Below are 15474 nucleotides of genomic sequence, written 5' to 3'. Positions count from 1 at the left end.
CGTATGATGACGTCATCGAAGAGGAACCCTAAAATTGATAAAAATTTGTTCACTTATCTACTTCTACTTACATACATAAATTTATAAGTTTCACAATTTTTAATTGCTTGATCGAAACAAGCATATGAGCTACTTTTATGATTCTAGACCACTGTGCGTTGGTCACTGAATACTGACATACCACTATCCTTTCCAAATCGTTGTGCGTTTTCTTTGTAACTGTCTCATGGGCTCTCTATTTAGAAGATTAGTAAATAGAGGACAATAGTAAACGATAATTTTTTATTTACCAAAATACAGATTTTGCTTCTTCCGTTCGATTATACATGATCGAATAAACGAAAGGCATGCCAACGATCCGAGTATAATCTATCGGTTAGTTAAGCGATCGGAAGCTCAACCGAATGTAAATTTAGAATACATTTTATTTAGCCCGCAAATATTGGCACAGGAATAGATTCTTATCGATTGCTATAGTCGTTCAATCGATCGCTACAAATCATTTTTCAATTGAGGTAATTTCGCTGTTCGTTAGTGGAAATCTTTATCTGGATCGCACAACTCTGGACATGAACGAATAACTTTATCAATAGACTATGAATGTTTATGTAAATATAAAATTTTATGGATTAATATCTCGGAACTGGATGTAAAGAAAACTTTATTTACACTTTCAAAGACTGATGGATTCAAAGTGAAAAGGAAACTTGAATAAACTTTCCGAAATTTGTTAGTATGCATAAAATCCGCAATCTATTTATCCGCAACGGTTAGATCACGAAAAAATAATTTTCTCGAAATTTCGTTGGATAAATAAATGATCATCTTCATTCTTATTGTTTAAAATAATTACGTAAAAGAATTGGTGAAATTATGTTCATTATGCAGTTGAGAAAAGCTGATGAAAGTCGAACAGGAAAGCCTGAGAACATTAGAATAACAAAGTCCATTGAAGATAAACGATATCACAAGTATGTGGTTTCGTAACACATGTTCTTTGACAGAGAAGTATTATTACTCTACAATGATTAGTCGTGTTATTATCAGGGACTTCTACCGAAACGTAAATTACCGGTATTATACCGGTATTTTCGGTTGTACCTTCGCCCTATATAACCCTATATAAGCGCTACCCTTATAGAAACCGAAAAAATACCGGTATTTATTTTGGTTTTCGGTAATATATCGGTTTCGGTATAGTTTGAATGGCATAATACCAGTATTAAAATCATACTGGTTTAAATCCCTGGTGATTACTGAAGCAGTATTAACCAAAAGTGAATTATATCTTCCATCAGCTGACTGTAAAATTAAAATTCATATCGATAGTTTCCACTTTCGCGATCGATAATTATTTCGTCTCGGTAAAAAAGAAGGAAACATTTTTCTACATCGGTGACCGGATTGTCTATTCGATTGATAATTAATACCGTTGATTGCTTTTCGTGGCTTCCCTTCAATTTCACCCAGAGGGTGCGTCGCACAGCGTGAGCTCGTTCATTAAAACCACCCGCTCCTCCGAAACCTCTTGGAAAACTACCCTTGAGAGTATGTATAAGGTTTGATCAAAAAGTTTCTGGAATTGTTATACATTTCAAAAAATATTTATTTATTCGTTAATATTGATATGGTCCCCTTGATAGTAGTCCCCATTGGATGTAACACACTTATGTCAGCGTTTTTTTCAATCCTCAGAACACTTCTGAAACACTACTTTTCGGTACAGCTTTCAGCTCGTTTAGCGATTTTGCCTTTACCTCCTCTATGGTCGCTTCGCTACATTTTTCACTACTTGTTCGTAAATTTTTGTTAAAAATCAAATCCCTAGTGATACCTCAGCCACCGTATTCGCCGGAAACGACCTTCGCAACGTTTTCCTGTTGCCAAAGATGAAGAGAACTAGAAAAAGGACAACGTTTTGCGTCCATGGAGGAGACAAAGGTAAAATCGCTGGACGAACTGACAGCTACACCGAAAAGTGGTGATTCAGAAGTGTTTTGAGTATTGGAAAAAAACGTTGGCATAAGTGTGTTAGATCAAATGGAGACTACAGTAAATCATCGATGAGTGTTCAGAGGCTTCTCGGCACTGAACATGAAATATTTCATAAACTAATGGCCATATGCGGTTGAAACAAATATCATTATCTTCAGAATTCCAAACTCTATCACTGTGCTAAACCTCATTAAAAAGTCAGCGTTACACCTGGGGACCTCTCCTTGTCAATGTCGAGGAGCCTTCGAATACTCATCCACGATTTACGTATCAATATTGATGGATAAATAAATACTTTCTGAAATAAATAAAAATTCCAGGAACTTTTCAATCTAACCTCGTATTGGAAACACCACTGAGAATAGTGGTTTGTTGATCAATCCGTCAGCTGTTCCGCGCTACAATTCCACAGCTGTGAATTTTAGTGCCAAGGTCGTACGGAAGGAATACCACCCGGGAACGCTCTTATAAAATGCGTTACAAAATCCTGGCATAGCGGTGCGCGTGGCTTACTATACAGAGCGTCCCGCGCAACTGGGCCAAGCTGTATGGTTAGAACGGTAGAAAGTGGGAGAAAAATTTCATTGATGCATCTCACGTGGCGTGTGTGTTTGCTCCGAAAATGGAGGTGTTTCAGAGATTTCAAGGTCACCTCTACTTTTTCTTTTTTTTTACCAGTATAGTATATGTTTATGTACATCAATTGATGTGTTTTTTTATTCTCTGTAAAAAAGTATTAAGGTATCTATATCGAGAGATGATTAATTTAAAAGATACTCCAAATAAAATATCACAATATTCTATTTGGATCCACGTTTCAATGTTTCTTTCCTACGTCCACTGGTGTTTACTAGCAACTTCATTATGCTTGTAAGGATTGGTTAGTCGGATATTTCGAACTGTTCCAGTTAAACGACATGATTTCGTGTCGCTTTAAACGAAGGAATAAAAGCACTGAAAACGTGGAAACCTTACGGATACAGAAAAGTGACTGATCATGTAAACTAATCATTTTCGACACATTTTAATAGATTTAGTAGATCCAAAGACCAATAGTCAAGGAACTATTATTAAACAGTTTAATCACAGTAGCAAATTACATTCATGAATAAAAAAGTTAATTAACAAAAAGAAACTCGGCTACGAGAAAAAGTAAATATGTACTAGAGTTTATGGATAGTAGGTTGAACTATAAAGCGAAGAACAAGTTTTGTATTTATAAACTTTGTTATAAAGAAAAACTTGTTAGACATTCACGTAAAAACAATTATAAACAATAAGCTATATTTAATATAACTACTTGCGTGCACACAGTTGTATGTATATGTTAATATTAGTATCATAAATAGTTGTTATTTTATTTATACTAACAATAAGACGGAGTCGGAAGCCTTCCGATGGATGACCTTAAAAGTTTATAAAGAAAATTTTATTTTCGTGTAATTTCAAACAAGACAAACAGCCTCTATTAAACAAATGGATATATTTTCAACGACTTGTGACTTAAAAAACAAAATAAAGTGTGTCTGGTTACGTACGGCCTTTCTCATTGTGGCACTTAACGTGTGAAAAATCTATTAATAGGCTACTAGTCAATGGAATGTTAATACTGTTTTTATATAGAATACAAAAAACACATCAACTGATGTACAGAAAAGTACATAGTTCTATTAACAAAAAATAAAGGTGACCTTGAAATCATTGAAAGGCCTATACTTCCGGTATAGATACACGCTCCATAATACAATGCATCACGAGAAACCGTTTAAATTTGCCTAATGAAAATTTGTCTCTCTCTTCTACCGTATCAAGAATATAGCTTGGCCCAGTTCCGTGGGACACCCGTTATATTACATAATAACAGAGGTTTGGAACGCGGATATGCTTGACGCGTTGACCGTCAAGCGGACGTTCAGAAGAATTTTCTAGAGCCAAAATTCTTTCCCCGAGAGAACAGAAATTTTCAACGCACTCCAAATACATATTGCGCAACTGCGGTGGTTTTGTTTTGTATTAAGATCGAGGGGAAAACGGTGTCGAACGTTACGCGAATAGAACAGATCGAAAATATTCGTTCAAATGAAATATTATCGTATTCGGTTTTTATCACCTAATTTCGGTTGGTTCGTTTAATTCCTTAGGATTTCCATAGGATTCCGTTATCTCGACTTGTATTTGAATAATTTTCGTTTGTTATCGGAAACAGACGATAAGAAAGGTCTGACGTCTTTTTTTTGTGTGGAATGTACCAGAGAACATTATAAAGCACGAAGACTATAAGTCTTATTAATTGTTGTATAATACATTCTAAATGATAAAAACTATAAGTGTTACTAATTTACAAATTTTTTAGAGTATATTATTATAAAATAAAAAATTCTAAAACATTCGTTTCGCGGGAATAGCTTTCAAAAATATTCTTCGTAAATAATTCATAGGAATAAATATACTTTGAAATAAAACTACAAGAAATAAAATTAACTATTAATCCTTGGTCTCGACGATGGAAATGATGTTTTGTTGCTTTTTTTAATATTATGAGTACATTTATCCTTCGCGGATTTTATTTCCCAATTTACTAAGTTCAGTCGTAAATAACTTTTCTTACTGAGATTGATATTGATCCAGAGCTCTGTACAACTACTAATGAATTAAATCAACTTTTCAATGTCTACGGTGCAAGTTATTTGTGATTCATCTGAACACATTTAACAACAGTGAACACGTAAACCTCTGAAACACAAATAGCCACGTGGGATGCTCATAGACCCCCCTGTAGGGAGTAAGATTTATTGACCTCGATAGATAAAAATATGAGTGTTTTATGACTGTCTGTGAAAACTAAAACAGTACAGATCCAAACAAACATTAACATTACTATACTATACAACGAAGCATATTAATAAGCAAACAATGTGTAAACTAGTCATCAGACCAGTCCGCTGTCTTCTGCCGGATCTGTTTCAAAACAATGATTTTACGAATATTCTTCATATGCTTCAAATTCAGAGAACAAAGCATCAATCGATGCTCACTCTGAATTGTATAGATATTATTGCCCCATCCTGTTAACATAAAAATTAATTATTGTTATTTTAAGAACTGTTTACAATTTTGCAATATATGTCATTAATAATAAAAAGAGAAATACTTTTCAAATACGTTTTTCTATAACATTTCTCACAAAAGACATGTTTTCATGTTATTTCTGGGGCAAATGGTGCATCTTGATTTTGTTGCTGATTGTTGTCGCATAAGCCCCAGCAATCTTTTGACGAATTTGCTTATACCGATATCACTCGATCGTTTCCGTAATTTGAAGCTAGACTATGAGTGCCGACGATATTGTTGAAGAAACGATAGACAACAATAAGATTTTTTAAGCGTATGCAATGGCCGGGTTAACCAAAGTTCCATCGAACTCACCAATGTATAAATCTAATTCAAGTCAGTAGTACACAGTAAATCATCGATGAGTGTTCGAAGGCTCGTCGGCCCTGCCAAAGAAGAGGACGCCAGGTATAACGGTGACTTTTTAGTGAAATTTAGCACATTGATAGAGCTTGGAATTCTGAAGCAAATGATATTTGTTTCAGTCACATATGGCCATTATTTATGAAATACTTAATGTTCATTGTCGAGGAGCCTTTGAACACTCATCAATAATTTACTGTAGTTCGTATTCAGTCATATAAGAGGATGCATCTACTTCAATGACTGCGTTCGAAAATCTGTTTACAAAAAAGGAAGCAAAGGGGTCCAAACGGACGCAGGGCGTTGTTGGCCTATATGGAACATTAGGAACGTCTTTGTTCCTTTTAAGGGTTCAGAACGATTTTTCTTACCGCTAGACCGACGCGTTTCGTCCGCCATATGCAGAGGATAGGAGTTCGTGTCGCAGAGAGGATAAGACTCTATGCACGTTAGGGTCTGAAACGAAGGACATACAGAAGTCTGAGAACCATTTCTATCGACAAGATTAGGTCAGTGGGACGCTTTAGCATAATATCTGGGCGAGCTAATAATTCATAGGCTCACGTCTTTTCCCTCGGGTGGTAATATTCGGTTGAGTCATAAGTGACCTCGGCCATCGTACTTTAAAGGAATTTCGGCCTAAAAATGTTCACCAACTGACGTTGATTCATTACCTTCTGAGCTATCACGATCGTGCATTAGCTACAAAAAGTATTTACACATTTGGCCCTTTGGTAAGAATTATATCGAAAAGGATAAAAACGAACACGTATGCAGTGACATATGAAATGTTTACCAAGAAATAAGGAATATGTTCTGCTTGTTATTTTCTTTTTCTTTTATTTCTGGTAACTCCAAAGTATACCAGAACCACTTTGAACCTTATATTTAACGGTATGAAATATTTTTACAATGTAATTCAATAACTGGTAGAATTATTTAAGAAAAGTAACCAGGAATTCAATGACGTTGTTATATATGCAATTTCGATTTTAATAATTAGAATGTTTGGTTAGATTTCTATGAACGAGAGTCATTAACAGTAGCCATTATTTACACAGTAGATTAGCGCCTGCTTTGTATTTTTTTGTAAATATTGCTTGGAATAAATTGAAACAGATGATGGATCCAGATAATATTTCATTAAACTTCTTATCTGTATTTGCACTAGGGAATTTTACATATGTCAGATACAAAAGTGAACTTCGTGAAATTGAAAATAAAACAAATGGTAGATAGAAGGTTTGAAGAGATTTATTCATCTATGAGGAAAAGTTTTCCATAAGTATCACGGTGCATGTGTAATACGCAATTGCATTTTGCTTCAATAAAAACGTAATGGAATTTTTCATAAATCGATTCCTCTTATCAATTCGGGTAACTAAGCATTGAGGAAGGATTGTCAGAAAATATATGGATAGTGAAATATTTTAAATTAACGCCTAATGGAAAGAACAGAGAAATGTAAGCACAAAGTATTTAGAATACCGAAGAAGCTTCCGAGCATGATTTTTATTAATACTAATGTTAATTTAACAGATTTCTGTATCTGTTTATTCTTCGATCATCGTACCTGAATACTTTTCATAAAAAAATGATGGAAGGCACCGATTTATATAAATTATCTAACGTTTCCACTTGAAAAGTATATTACATATAGTACATACGTATATTACAGATGCGTAGTTGAATTTATGGTGAATAGTTGCTCATAGGTATACGGATATTAAACCATTCAATTTTTCCCCTATCAAAGGCTTTGTTAACGAAAAACCCCGACCAATCAGAGCGCGAGTCTGCCGGCCGAGTTCCCGTTGTAACGTTGTCTACGCGCTGCGAATGCTGCGATTGGTAGCGAATTTGATTGGTCGGGGTTTTTCGTTAATATCTTGTTAACAAAGCCTCATATAACATTGTTGCTAAGGAAAAACTTGTTTTAAATCATCTCACGAGCTTCCTACTTCTGGGTTCTCCGGTATTTTTGTTACACCCTGCATAGTGGGTATTTCTGGTAAAGGACCACTAAAAACGAGACGACAGTAACCACTATAGAGACGGGGACCGATTATTGCAAAACGTTGAAGAGACAATTAAAGTCGAACATATCCACGATACGATGAGACAAAGTGATCACAGTGACATCACAGATACGCGGTGATATCGTAGGCACGAGATGTTATTAATTGGTGACAATCTATGGAGTTATTTATCGTTCGTTCCTTATCATCGACGAACGTGTTATGTTCACTGCAAACAAATAAAATCGGATTATCGTTATCGATCGACGGAAAGTGGCAGAGAAATATAATATATTAGGTCGTCGGGAAAAGTCGTGCCGTTTCATATCCAGTAACTTTATTGTTATTTTCACTTGAGAAATAGAAAACTGATACGGTGAACGTGCATTGTCTTCGAATACACATTTCGCACGTATGCTCTATTCGAGTTATGTGTAGTACTTCTGGAATTTGTTTTTGAGAAATACAAATCAAAAAGTACCTACGATCGAGTACAAAACTGCATTTCAGTTGCGACTGATATCTACTGATATACATATATGGCGGGTTGAGAATCATAATGGAGTAAGTCATACTGTCGTGATATTCTGCGTAACATGGTGTACGTACAGTAAATTCCCGATGAGTGCTCGAAAGCTCCTCGGCACTAAACATTAAATATCTCATAAACTAATGGCCATATACGGCTGAAACAAATATCATTGGCTTCAGAATTCCAAGCTCTATCACTGTACTAAACGTCAGTAAAAAGTCAGTGTTACATCTGGGAACTTCTCCTTGTCAGTGCCGGGGACCCTTCGAACTTTCATCGAAGATTTTCTGGATTACGTTTATTATTTAACAAAAACCCCATACACATATTAAAGTTGTAAAAACACATCTGTAGGTTCAGAAAACTGTTAAAAAATATCTGTGTATGAAAATTGAAGTACAAAAAAGTATTTTATACAATCCAGAAGCGAATTAATCAATTAAGATTGACTTACACCTCTGTGTTTCTAAACGATTGGTTGGTGAAAATAATTACTACAGTGGTATTTTTAATAAAACTATATAGCACTTTGATGAGGAAATTTTGTAGCATTTACTCGATTTACCAGACATTACTCCATTAGGATAATCATTCGCTTAGGTCACCGTTGCATATTACGTTACACATAATTTTTCAAGCTTTATGAAATCGATTAAAAACATATTAACTCTCGGAGGTCGCAATTGATCTGATAGATACACGCGAAAGATAAGTTTGAAAATGAATTTCGTAGATGAAAACGATATTATTGCAGTACGTTCAGAAGGTTCAAGGTATATACGTACTTTCTATCGGCGTTACAGAATATGAAAACGAATGTGTCAAGCATTCTTTCTTGGAAAATATAAAAATAGAGGAAAAAGACCTATAATTAGTTTTCAATTGAATAGGAAATTTCGAAAAGGGCATATCTTCGATTTTTGGGCAATGTTACTTTCTTACAAAAATGTAATCCAAATGCAGTTGCAGATCCATTTTTGTTACAGTGAAAAAAAAATAATACAAGAAGACGAACTTGATACTTATTAATCCATAACTTTCACATAGTAACTTTTAATTTTTTTTAAATAATCTTTAAGTTTCATTATAATGTATTCAGTGATTTTGTTACCTACATTATATCGTGATAGTAAAGACAGTCATTATTATTTAATTCTGATTAAATATACCTTGGAAAGATTTCAATTTTGAAAAGGGCACATCTCGGAAAAATTGAAACATTTGTCCACAGTCAACAAATCTTGACACGTGGATCACAGTACAGTAAACTAACTTTAGTGCCACTGAAAATATTGCCATATGAGTCACTTCCCCTTCACACGTACTTTCGCGCACACACATTCGTTCTCCCATCATGTTGCGTACGCTCTTATTTACTCTCCTACAGCCCCGAAAGTGACATTAAAGTTAGAGTCTATTGTATTGTCATTCAATTGCCACAGGGTCCCAATTACTCTCTTCAAATTACAGGTTTCCTGCTATCTTCACTATTGACAGAATTCGATTTTTTTTATCTCCCTGAAAAATTTACTTTTCCAAAAATGTGCCCTTTATGAAATTTTCTATTCAGTTATTGTATCTCTCGAATACACCGCGACCGCCGGAGTGTTACAGTGTTTTGCAAACAGAAGCACGCAACAATTTTATGTGACCGCTATAATAAAACTGTCTAAAAATAAGAATCTGTAAAAAGAAGTGGAAACCACATTCGCTCGCGAAATAGGATAGAAATTGCAAATCGTAGACAGCAATTCTACCGTCTGAACCGATACGAACTTTCCGGACGATCTGATAATATTTTCAAAAATTTTTCTACTAATCGTGTAAATACATATTTTCTGAGCGAGATAGCAACGCGTGTCACGGGATAAGAAAGTGAAAGAAATCGGGGAAAGAAGCGAGCCACGCGTTCGCTGACACGCAACTCGTTATCGGAGTCAAGGCCAAGGCGTTCCGTAAACGACGATAAGTATAGATATCTCGCGAGTAGAAAACAACGTGCGTTACGTCCCGGCATGCAGACGACCAGTAAACAAAAAAGTTAATTAAGCGTTTGGTAAACAAAATCGATCGATTATGCCTTACTGGATGAATACGTTTCGAAACTGGGTCAAAAATGGAACAGATCGAGCAGTCTGATGATATTCTTCGACTATCGAGTAATCGCGTTTTGATATCGACTTATCGATTATTTTGATACAAATGTAGGTTGTTACTGGATAGATTTGATTGTGATAAAAACAATGATTACTACTGGAAAACGTGGTAATATGGATCACTGATTTGTTTTGGAAATAATAACAGAGTCCAACAAAATTGTGAAAATTTTGAAATGATGGAGTGAAACTAGTTTCGTTTACTTGATGTTTAATTGCTGACTTTAATGGTAATCTTACTTTTGATCCTATACGTAAGGATTTTTTTTAATTAAATTGTAAATAATACAGGGCGTCGTAATTGATAGTACAACCGGGGAGGGGTGATTCTACGTGAAAAAATAAGTTGAAAATATAAAATAAAAATGTTTCATTCGAGACTTCATTTTCGAGAAAATCGACGCTGAAAATAGAATCTAAAACGCGTGTGTTCATGGTACTAAGTAGAAACGGAATGCAATGGACAGACAATCCAGCAGAACTGTATAGGGTAAATGTCCCAATTACTGCCTATATCCCTAATACTGTGAGTTTATTTATTTTACTTAATAAAAAGGTAACATATATAACATATAACATTAACGTAACATGTAAAGAATTGTTTACAAACAATTGTATTATTAAATCGGGACTCTGATTTACATAACAATAAATAAAAACATGTACTTGTATGTACCTAATATTTAAAAATTAATGTTCAAAATGAAAATGCTATTTCAGCGACAAAAACGCGATTACCTAAATAGCAAGTAATGGTGAAATCATACTGAAAAAAGACTTTTTGAGATGACAGTTATGGGGACACTATGATTACCCGCAGATTTTAATTATTTAATGATTAATTCTTTCTACTAAATGTATAAGACTATTTTTTTTGAACGAAAGAGATGTTAAATAATATTATGTTCCAAACTGAGACATTTTTCAGGTTAAACAACACGTAAAATGATTAAATGAAGTTACGCTAAAATCTTCAGGTGGCAGTACATAATTGGGACATCTACCCCATATTTTTTGTGACATGTAGGGAAAAAACTAAAACCACCATCGTGTTTAGCAACCTTTAATTAACCCAAAAATTAATGGCATATTTTTTCTTTGCCTCGTTGATTTTGTTTAACGTATTTATTGTAAAAGACCGACATGTGAATGTACATTTTTTCTTAATCAGTATGCGTCACAGATTATGTCTCCTGCGGAACAGCCAATTTATTCAGTGACTTAGATTACTTCGTGTGTATACGCAGTTTGAAATGATCTCACGGTAATCGTGGACAGCTACTACTAGTCCACGGTTATGAGCTGAACCGGTTTCACGATCTGATTAACGTATCAAATAAATTAATTCGTCCCCGCGATGAAAAGTCCTCAGACTACGAGAAGGTCTGCCGGTGCTTAAATGCTCTCACGTTCGATTACGTGAACAGCCGATAAACTCGTTTATGTTTACATCCACCTTAACGTTGACTGTGTAGGTACTCATAATCGTGATCTATTTTATTTATCTGCGGTTAGATTTGTGTAATACAGAATTTGTTCTACTTTATTTCTTATTCAAGCAACAGAGATTGTATTACTAATTTTCTTTCTAAACATAGTGACTGGTTCTTGAGATAGAGTTCGTTGGATGACCGTATTCACTTGAAGTGTTCGTTTATAATTAGTATTATTAAGGTTTCTGTGCAATTATAGTGTATATCAATGTGCTAAGTACGATGAGCTGAAAACTTTATAATCAAGAGGCTTGATTATCATAATTAAGCTACGGTCTACATATTATGCAAACTCAAAAGCCAGAGTCGGAGAAAGATATATACGGTTAATTAATGGGCTTATTGACCTAAAAGATAAAAAAAACTTTATTAAATCGCTGTTTATGTCTTTATTTCATCGTGTTTTGTACATAGAATCTGCACTGCTTTTAATTTACAATTGGTCTATAATGGAGCAAGCAATTTATAATCCTTCAGTAAAAATTCGATTTATGCACATAAAAGTATAGATCGTAGATAGTGCAATGGTTTCATTTTGTTGGATACTTCTGGTTGATAAGGTGTTATCATTTATTATTCATACGTATTCAGTTCTTAACATGTAAAACAAAAATTTGAAAATATGCACCAAATGTTAATGAATCGTGATCCGTTCGCGCTGTAACTATAGTTGGATTTCAATTCCCAAAATAATTGCGAAATACCGTGCTATTTTGTTGTTGACTTATTGTTAAGAAATTAAGAACTTTTGAACAAAGTTTTCTTGACTATAATGTTGTGCTAGAATCTTGAAAAAGGCCCTTTATCTTTAATATGGCCATCTGACGCACGAAATATCTGAAATCAGAATATTCATAAGAGATAAAATTATTGCATAGCAAAACAATCCTTAATTACTGATTTGGTGGGAAAGTAACGACTGTATTGTAATATAATATATAATGTAATACTTATTCGACCAGCTTCGAAACAGTTCAAACTTTATATATATAGATAATGTAAAAATACGATGTAGTCTATTTTAAAGTCTTCTTTTGTTTTTCAATGAGTATGCCGTACATTTTTCGTAACAATTTTCCTTCCCAGAACGAAATTAGATAAACATTAAAACTATATATATCGCAAGTACGTTACAGATTTACGTATTTCTTATGCAAGTAGCTGCGGTTACTTATCTTTTAAACTCAAACAGCACGCTAGATCGCAAAACGACTTTATTGTATTCTCAATTTTATCTCTAGAATAAGTTACGTTTAAAGTATGCACGAGGTCAATTAAAGATTTATAAGTCTTATAAATATACACCTTTTTACTAAGAAAATATATTTCTCGTAGTCGAGTCACGAATTTATTATTAATATTTACGGTAATTGGAAACGATTTATTAATTTGAACAATTCAAAATGAAATTATATTTCAGACAATTCGATACAATCGATTGTAATGAAAAGTGATTTAATGATAATTTATTTATCAATTTTCATACACAATAAAATTGCTTTTAACCCTTTCATTTCCAACTTATTTAAAAATTATCAAAGGAATATTTTGTTATATTTTTGTGTACACTATTTGACATAAATTATGTACAAGAACATTTTTACATTTTGAAATCGTCTAATGCCATTTATTATTCGTTACCATTTGACAACTTTTTTACTTTTATAATACTATTATACATAATAAAGTTCTTTTTTCTGACCGTTGATCAATAAACGTTTTTGAAATATTTGAAAGAAATTAGAGTTTTGTAAGTTTCTATTGTATTTTTAACAATGCTCAACAGTTGCATTCCATCAAATGAGAGAGACGGAGGATTAATAATGTCTTATTTTACTGATATACTGTCAAATGCACATTCAAATTTGTGCCATACCGTTTACACAAGACTACATGGAAGAAACAATTGTATACTCACAGATATGAAAAAACACATGATAATAATATTTTATTTCGTAATTTAGAATACGTAGCCATATGGCAACAGTGGGAATGAAAGGGTTAAGATAAAAAATAGTAAAATCAATTTAAACGATTCATTACGTCAAATATTATTTTCCACTTTGTATTTCAAATAAGTAACTTCTGTACAATATTTCACGAACACCTTAAATAATCATCGACAAGCATATATCATATATCTAAGCTGATGTCAATTATTTCGATCTAGTAACACGATTAGAAAGAAAGAAATTTCTCATTTAAATTCCCACAATTTGAAATGCCAATGTACATACGCCAATCCAATACAATACCAGTCCTCATGTTTCATGGGTATTAGTTTAGTATCAAGAGAGGTTATGTAAGTCGAGGCAATAGAAAAATATAAGGTACAATACATTCCGGAAGGGAAGGAGAACACCACTCAGACGGGCCACAAACGAGAGAGTTTCGGTTAGGGGAAAGTTACCGGCCGAAAATTTACTCGGAGCATGCTGGAACCGACGTTCCCATTGGAATTTGATGGAAGGGATACGTGTGCAAGTAAATGGTATATACCTGCCGCTCTATATTATGGTGGACCAGTCGAGAGTCCGTTGATCTTTTGTGTGATTTGCGTCTCGTCGCCAGTGTCGAAGTTCCATAAATTTCGAGCAACGGGGGCAAGTTCTCGCTCTATACGGATAAATATAATAGATATTAAATTCTCCATAAAACCAAAAATCAATAAGGTTTTCTCATTTTCTCTACCAGTTTAACGTATATTTCCATTGTATTACGTTTATTTGCTTCGAGCAATAGGTGCGTGTCTCGACGAGTGAATCATTCGGATATTGATCTTCCGGTGGAAGGAAAACAAAAATTGACGGTCGTGATCACTGTGTTATTGACCGATCGGATTGTCATTATTCGAAATGAGCTCGAGTATTTTGGTGAAGTTTTGCAGCGCCAGGATCTTGAAAAATGTCGTCGTTGGTCGTGCTCCGAAATGGGTCACCGTCGGCAGGTGTTTTAGGTTAGTAAATTTACAATCGCGTTCGTCCGTTCATTAGTCACGTGTATAGTTATATCACGATAGTATGGTTCGAGAAATTCTAAGCGGGAAATGAGAGAAAAACATGGTGCCAATGAGAAACTGTTTTGGAGCAGGAGGGAAAATTAGTTTGACTCATGGCTGTTATTGAGCCTAACCTAATCAGTCACTATAATATAATATACCATTAGTAATATAGTACACAGTGGTAAAGCAAAGACTCCGACTAAATAAGATAAGAAAATCAAGCGTACACTTTGTATGATACATAAACTATGAATCTTTATGCATTTATAGGTTATAAAAGTCTTTAAGACGCAATAAAATACAAGCTTTAATCATCTTTAGTAGTTTTCTCTTATTTTTAATGCGCCGACAGTATTAATATAGGAAAGAAAATTCTGTTCAATTTTGTTTTCTCGAAATTTCTAAATGTGTACCTCTGCATAAACATTCATAGTACTTAATGATAAACATAAACACATAGAATTGTATGATTGGGATTTTTGAAAAAAATAAATGAATTAAGTTGAATCATAAATAACTTCCGTTTTTGTTTATTCAGTCTAAATTCATTGAAAACTCCTTCCAATTAATCTGTTAAATATTTTCAATGACTATTATACTTAGTAATTGGTAACCAATTTCAATATATTTTTATCATTATTGTTATTTAAATATTAACGATAATATGTTCTAATAAGTATAAAGACAGAAATCAAAAAAGGTGGAAAACTTTAGGGAAATTCGATAAAGTCATAAATAAGTTTCGTTTCTTTAATTTAAATAGGTTCAGAATATTGAAGTTTAAATATTTTATTTTAAATATCCT

At 33.7% G+C, this 15474-nt stretch overlaps 1 protein-coding gene and 1 long non-coding RNA gene across 2 annotated transcripts in view; one reads left to right on the top strand and one right to left on the bottom strand.

Moving 5' to 3' along the window:
- The window catches only part of LOC107186412 (glutamine synthetase 2 cytoplasmic), a 68725-nt gene that overhangs the window by 28885 nt on the left and 24366 nt on the right, over positions 1–15474 (top strand). The gene's annotated exons all lie outside the window — the stretch shown is intronic.
- LOC107186413 lies at positions 12329–14671 on the bottom strand. Its single transcript, XR_001516180.1, has 3 exons — positions 14360–14671; positions 14168–14284; positions 12329–12505 (listed from the first exon to the last, which is right to left on the bottom strand). It is a non-coding gene; the product is annotated as an uncharacterized LOC107186413 (long non-coding RNA).

This window comes from Dufourea novaeangliae, unplaced genomic scaffold (genome assembly GCF_001272555.1).
Source record: "Dufourea novaeangliae isolate 0120121106 unplaced genomic scaffold, ASM127255v1 scaffold78, whole genome shotgun sequence".
NCBI lineage: Eukaryota > Metazoa > Arthropoda > Insecta > Hymenoptera > Halictidae > Dufourea > Dufourea novaeangliae.
Note: the sequence above shows the minus strand (reverse complement) of the source record. Positions and strands in the feature narration are given on the sequence as shown.